Below are 7,744 nucleotides of genomic sequence, written 5' to 3' on the forward strand. Positions count from 1 at the left end.
CCTGTTCCATTGATGTATATTACTGTTTTTGTGCCAGTACCATACTGTCTTGATTACTGTAGCTTTGTAGTATAGTCTGAGGTCAGGGAGTCTGATTCCTCCAGCTCTGTTTTTCTTTCTCAAGATTGCTTTGGCTATTTGGGGTCTTTTGTGTTTCCATACAAATTGTGAGATTTTTTGTTCTAGTTCTGTGAAAAATGACATTGGTTATTTGATAGGGATTGCACTGAATCTGTAGATTGCTTTGGGTAGTATAGTCATTTTCACAATGTTGATTCTTCCAATCCAAGAACATGGTATATCTCTCCATCTATTTGTATCATCTTTAATTTCTTTCTTCAGTGTCTTATAATTTTCTGCATACAGGTCTTTTGTCTCCTTAGGTAGGTTTATTCCTAGATATTTTATTCTTTTTGTTGCAGTGGTAAATGGGAGTGTGTTCTTAATTTCACTTTCAGATTTTTCATTATTAGTGTATAGGAATGCAAGAGATTTCTGTGCATTAATTTTGTATCCTGCTACTTTACCAAATTCATTGATTAGCTCTAGTAGTTTTCTGGTAGCATTTTTAGGATTCTCTTAGTATCATGTCACCTGCAAACAGTGACAGCTTTTCTTCTTCTTTTCCAATTTGGAATCCTTTTATTTATTTTTCTTCTCTGATTGCTGTGGGTAAAATGTCCAAAACTATGTTGAATAATAGTGGTGAGAGTGAGCAACCTTGTCTTGTTCCTTATCTTAGTGGAAATGATTTCAGTTTTTCACCATTGAGGACGATGTTGGCTGTGGGTTTGTCGTCTATGGCCTTTATTATGTTAAGGTAAGTTCCCTCTATGCGTACTTTCTGAAGAGTTTTTATCATAAATGGGTGTTGAATTTTTTTGAAAGTTTTCTCTGCATCTATTGAGATGACCATATGGTTTTTCTCCTTCCATTTGTTAATATGGTGTATCACATTGATTGGTTTGCATATATTGAAGAATCCTTGCATTCCTGGGATACACCCCACTTGAACATGGTGTATGATCCTTTTAATGTGCTGTTGGATTCTGTTTGCTAGTATTTTGTTGAGGAATTTTACATTTGTGTTCATCAGTGATATTGGCCTGTAGTTTTCTTTCTTTGTGACATCTTTGTCTGGTTTTGGTATCAGGGTGATGGTGACCTCGTAGAATGAGTTTGGGAGTGTTCCTCCCTCTGCAATATTTTGGAAGAGTTTGAGAAGGATAGGTGTTAGCTCTTCTCTAAATGTTTGATAGAGTTCGCCTGTGAAGCCATCTGGTCCTGGGCTTTTGTTTGTTGGACGATTTTTCATCACAGTTTCAATTGCAGTGCTTGTGATTGGTCTGTTCATATTTTCTATTTCTTCCTGGTTCCGTCTCAGAAGGTTGTGCATTTGTAAGAATTTGCCATTTCTTCCAGGTTGTCCATTTTATTGGTATATAATTGCTTGTAGTAATCTCTCATGATCGTTTGTATTTCTGCAGTGTCAGTGGTTACTTCTCCTTTTTCATTTCTAATTCTACTGATTTGAGTCTTCTCCCTTTTTCTCTTGATGAGTCTGGCTAATGGTTTATCAATTTTGTTTATCTTCTCAAAGAACCAGCTTTTAGTTTTATTGATCTTTGCTATCGTTTCCTTCATTTCTTTTTCATTTGTTTCTGACCTGATCTTTATGATTTCTTTCCTTCTGCTAACTTTGGAGTTTTCCTGTTCTTCTTTCTCTCATTGCTTTAGGTGTAAAGTTAGGTTGTTTATTTGAGATGTTTCTTGTTTCTTAATGTAGGATAGTATTGCTCTAAACTTCCCTCTTAGAACTGCTTTTGATGCATCCCATAGGTTTTGGGTCGTCGTGTTTTCATTGTCATTTGTTTCTAGGTATTTTTTTATTTCCCCTTTGATTTCTTCAGTCATCTCTTGGTTATTAAGTATTGTATTGTTTAGCCTCCATGTACAAATTTTTTCCCTGTAATTGATATCTAGTCTCATAGCGTTGTGGTCGGAAATGATACTTGATACGATTTCAATTTTCTTAAATTTACCAAGGCTTGATTTTTGACACAAGATATGATCTATCCTGGAGAATGTTCCATGAGCACTTGAGAAGAAAGTGTATTCTGTTGTTTTTGGATGGAATGTCCTATAAATATCAATTAAGTCCATCTTGTTTAATGTATCATTTAAAGCTTGTGTTTCCTTATTTATTTTCATTTTGGATGACCTGTCCATTGGTGAAAGTGAGGTGTTAAAGTCCCCTACTATGATTGTGTTAGTGTAGAGTTCCTCTTTTATGGCTGTTAGTATTTGCCTTATGTATTGAGGTGCTCCTATGTTGGGTGCATAAATATTTACAATTGTTATATCTTCTTCTTGGATGGATCCCTTGATCTTTGTGTAGTGTCCTTCTTTGTATCTTGTAATAGTCTTTGTTTTAAAGTCTATTTTGTGTGATATGAGAATTGCTAGTCCAGCTTTCTTTTTGTTAAAAAAATTTTATTTATTTATTTATTTATTTATGACTGTGTTGGGTCTTCGTTTCTGTGCGAGGGCTTTCTCTAACTGCGGCAAGCGGGGGCCACTCTTCATCGTGGTGCATGGGCCTCTCACTATCACGGCCTCTCGTGTTGTGGAGAACAGGCTCCAGACGCGCAGGCTCAGTAATTGTGGCTCACGGGCCCAGTCGTTCCGCGGCACGTGGGATCCTCCCAGATCAAGGCTCGAACCCGTGTCCCCTGCATTAGCAGGCAGTCTCTCAACCACTGTGCCACCAGGGAAGCCCCAGCTTTCTTTTGATTTCCATTTGAATGGAATATCTTTTTCCATCCCCTCACTTTCAGTCTGTATGTGTCCCTAGGTCTGAAGTGGGTCTCTTGTAGACAGCATATATACGGGTCTTGTTTTTGTATCCATTCAGCCAGTCTATGTATTTTGTTTGGAGCATTTAATCTATTTACATTGAAGGTAATTATTGATATGTCTGTTCCTATTACCATTTTCTTAATTGTTTTGGGTTTGTTATTGTAGGTCTTTTCCTTCTTTTGTGTTTCCTGCCTAGAGAAGTTCCTTTAGCATTTGTTTTAAAGCTGGTTTGTTGGTGCTGAATTCTCTTAGCTTTTGCTTATCTGTAAAGATTTTAATTTCTTCGTCAAATCTGAATGAGATTCTTGCTGGGTAGAGTAATCGTGGTTGTAGGTTTTTCCGCTTCACCACTTTAAATATGTCCTGCCCCTCCCTTCTGGCGTGCAGAGTTTCTGCTGAAAGATCAGCTGTTAACCTTATGGGGATTCCCTTGTATGTTATTTGTTGTTTTTCTCTTGCTGCTTTTAATATTTTTTCTTTGTATTTAATTTTTGATGTTTTCATTAATATGTGTCTTGGCGTGTTTCTCCTTGGATTTATCCTGTATGGGACTCTCTGTGCTTCCTGGACTTGATTGACTATTTCCCTTCCCATATTAGGGAAGTTTTCAACTATAATCTCTTCAAATATTTTCTCAGTCCCTTTCTTTTTCTCTTCTTCTGGGACACCTATAATTCAAATGTTGGTCCCTTTAATGTTGTCCCAGAAGTCTCTGAGACTGTCCTCAATTCTTTTCAGTCTTTTTTCTTTATTCTGCTTTACAGTAGTTATTTCCACTATTTTATCTTCTAGGTCACTTATCGGTTCTTCTGCCTCAGTTATTCTGCTATTGATCCCTTCTAGAGAATTTTTAATTTCATTTATTGTGTTGTTCATCACTGTTTGTTTGCTCTTTAGTTCTTCTAGGTCCTTGTTAAATGTTTCTTTTATTTTCTGCATTCTATTTCCAAGATTTTGGATCATGTTTACTATCATTATGCTGAATTCTTTTTCAGGTAGACTGCCTATTTCCTCTTCATTTGTTTGGTCTGGTGTGTTTTTGCCTTGCTCCTTCATCTGCTGTGTGTTTCTCTGTCTTCTCATTTTGCTTAACTTACTGTGTTTGGGGTCTCCTTTTCGCAGGCCGCACGTTTGTAGTTCCCGTTGTTTTTGGTGTCTGCCCCCAGTGGCTAAGGTTGGTTCAGTGGGTTGTGTAGGCTTCCTGGTGGAGGGGACTAGTGCCTGTGTTCTGGTGGATGAGGCTGGATCTTGTCTTTCTGGTGGGCAGGTCCACGTCTGGTGGTGTGTTTTGGGGTGTCTGTGGCCTTATTATGATTTTAGGCAGCCTCTCTGCTCATGGGTGAGGTTGTGTTCCTGTCTTGCTAGTTGTTTGTCATAGGGTGTCCAGCACTGGAGCTTGCTGGTCATTGATTGGAGCTGGGTCTTGACGATGAGATGGAGATCTCTGGGAGATTTTTGCCGCTTGATATTACATGGAGCTGGGAGGTCTCTTGTGGACCAGTGTCCTGAACTTGCTCTCCCACCTCAGAGGCACAGCTCTGACACCTGGCTGGAGCACCTAAAGCCTGTCATCCACACGGCTGTGTGTTGTTCTTCAATCCAGGCTTGCAAATATATGAAGAGGAGTAGCTCTGCTACTCCAAATATCAGCACTGAGAGGAAGACTTGTTTGGGATTCATGACCGTTTCAGATGGCTGCATGTCTCATTTCTGAAGACCACATAGCTTGGTTTTCCACAGAGTTTTGATCCTTTCTTTTCCTCTTAAGTGCTCGTTCCGTGAAGTAACCTCGTGAGCAGCTATGGGAGCGGAGGGCGCCGGCTGGTACTGCTTTCACGGGAGCGGAGTTTCAGCGGGAAACCTCCCCGAGCTCCGGGGCAAACTCTCGCGGACTCCACCTGCCACAGGCCGCGGGGTGGCCAGGAGGGCGGTGCGGGAGCTGGGGCAGCGCTGAGCCCGGCGCTCGCCCTCGCCCGTCCGCCCAACTGGGGCTGCGTCGCTGCCACTTCTAGGGCTTCTTGATGTCATCCCTTTAACCTTTATTCTACTCAGTCGTTTACATTTTCTACTTTTGTATACTTCTCCACAGTACACTTTGTGTGTGTGTGTGTGTGTGTGCATGCATGTGTGTGTTTGTGTGTTGACTACAGGTGCTGATAAAATAGATTCTCAATAAGTCGGCTGAATAAATAATAATCCCTTGCATTTTGCATAGAGTATTATAGGGTGCATAGTTCTGTCTCTTATTATCTCATTCAGTCCTCAGAACAGTTCTCTGTAGGAATACTATACTTTCAGATAGTGATTAATAAGATAGCTTATTAAAGATTAAAACTGAAAAACCTCAGGAAAGAACTTTTCCTACTCATTGTCCAAGCTAACTAGGTCTAGACCCTGACAATATTTTCTTTTGTAGATTCTAAAATGTGAAAAACCTGTGGTGTAAAGGCTATTTGACTTTTTATACTCAGTTCAACAAATGGTAGTAGCTAAGTAGATGTGAACTGGTGAAAATGAAAATGGTAATTAATCTCAGGTATTATCTTATTGTTCCATGCCTGCCAATGGAAGTAGGGAAAACAGCATCTGTAAAATGGCCCATTGTTTTCATCAGTAGTTCCATTCCCCAACCACTCCCAAGAAACTTACACTCCAAGTTAAACAGTGTTGGGCTATGCAAATATCAGCATTAAAACAAATGCCCTAAAACAAATGCCCTAGTATAGTCTTTCAACCAGTTGTGGTCCATAAGCTATTCCTATTGAGATATTCTCAATCCTTTATTACATTGGTAACTAACATTTGTATGGTGCTTTTCATTTTAACATGGTATTTTAGTTTATATTTCGCTGTTAATATCCCCAGCAGTTTGTATAACAGGTACTATTTTTTACATTTCTTATTTGAGAAAACTGAAGCTTATGGAAGCAAAGTGATGTACCAAAGATTACATGTTAGGATGGTATCTAGAATTCAAGGTTGGGTAAATGATCCATAGGAACACAAAAGAATTGTGTGTTCTGCGGTCGTTGGATGTGGTCTTTCACAATTGTCAATTAGGTCTAGATGTCTTGTAGATTGTTCAAGTCTTTAATAGCCTTAGTGATTTGTTGTCTGCTTATTTATGTTATTGAGCAAAGTGTGTTAAATTCTCCAACTATGACTGAAGATTTGTCTCTTTCTTCTTTTAGTTCTGAGAACGTTTTTGCTTTACATATTTTGGGGTTATACTATTAGATGTAAATTTAGGATTGTTACATCTTCCTGTTGAAATGACTCTCTTTAGTAATACTTTTGTCTTGAAGTCTAGTATGTCTAATACAGTATCTGATTCTGTATCTATGCAATTTACATTACACCATTGTTCTCCAGAGACCATTGGAATGATACAGATCTTCTCTAAATGTCAGAACATATCAGCTTGTGATAATACATGGATGCATCATGTACAGAAAATTATAAATTCCAGGTCAAATTTCTCCTGGTTTCTAGCACACCACTAGCTGGCTTTCAACAGAAGCCAGTTGAGAATACAAACTCATTCTGAAAAGCCAAGCCATAATTAGAAAGTTAATTTGCTCACCTTTAAAATCTCATAATGAATACTGAAGCCAAATATAAATTACTTTGTATTATCCTTTATTTTGGACTATTCATCCCTTGATTCCTTCATTAATGTGGATAATTAAGAGTTGAGTACAGAAGAACGGTAAAGGAATCTTAATTTTCACCTTATTTATTGTTACCCATCTTTGAGACAGCATCCATCATATATTTTGAGTTAGACATCTCTGCCTTGGATGCACTAAGGAGCGTGCTGAGCATTTGCAATAGAATTGGACCACTTTGAGGATCAAGTTGTTTGGGAGAAGTAGTTGCAAAGAGTACTGTCTGGGTGCTGAGTTGGCAGTCTACTTCCATTGCAATCAATTCTCATCACAAAGATTTCAGGCTCTTCCCAACCTGCCTAAAGGTCAAGCTACTGCCCAGAAAGAGAACAAGGAAACTTAGCACAGGAAATCTCCAACTAGTAGGTCAGTGGACATCACAGCTTTACTTAATACAATTTCAAAGTCAATTGCTTTAGTTAAGCCATCGGTGGTCAGGGAGGATGGCAGAAAAAAATGACAGTGTCTTCTCTTTTCTGGATTTGTATTCAGACTAATGCCTTACAATCATCTTTAATCAGGAATTTCAAGTTCTATATTCCTTCTCCAGTCACATAGTTACCAAGTCACACCCCAAAGGCATGAGACCTTGGGGGAAATTAAAAACAGCACCTATTCACAGAAATGTTGGATAACCCTAGCCTAGATGATGATGGGGAAAAACTGGTTGCATTTTATTTCTTGTCCTAATATAAGAGATACCACCTCTCTGTTGAACTGTTCAGTGAATGCTGAATCCCCCATTCCACTAGTGTTTCCACTTCTGAAAAGTTCTGAGGCTTTTTACTAACTCCAGCTTTATTGAGGGACTGTCTTTAAGCCTGTAATCTTCATTAAACAGTAGCTTCAGACGTGGAGCTCTATTGGGAGAATGAAGCCTCCATATAATCCATCCCCTTTCTAAAAATTTCAAAGGTTGGTTTCAAAATATACAGTGAATATGGTCATTAATTTAACTTTCCATCTAAGAGCAAAAGTCAAAGGTAATAAAGATCCAAACCATTCAATGCATATAGATTCTAGCAGTAAGAATGAATCTCCCTTATGTGTGCATTCATTTGCCTTCTTATTAGTTGATCAAAATCTTATGGGAATTTTTATACATAGTTAGGTTGGGGGAACAGAAACATAGAGCTTGTCCTGTTTCATCACATGCATTCTGTTTCGGTGGAATCAAGGTGAAATCAAGGTGGAATCAAGGTGAATGATTTGGGTTG

At 38.6% G+C, this 7,744-nt stretch overlaps 1 pseudogene across 1 annotated transcript; it reads right to left on the reverse strand.

The window, feature by feature from the left end:
* Positions 1 to 3,994: 3,994 nt before the first annotated feature.
* Positions 3,995 to 6,592, reverse strand: LOC309611096 (carbohydrate sulfotransferase 9 pseudogene; annotated as a pseudogene). The gene has a single exon. The product of its transcript is annotated as a carbohydrate sulfotransferase 9 pseudogene (transcript).
* Positions 6,593 to 7,744: the final 1,152 nt, after the last annotated feature.

Source organism: Balaenoptera borealis (assembly GCF_965194805.1).
Source record: "Balaenoptera borealis genome assembly, chromosome: 14".
NCBI lineage: Eukaryota > Metazoa > Chordata > Mammalia > Artiodactyla > Balaenopteridae > Balaenoptera > Balaenoptera borealis.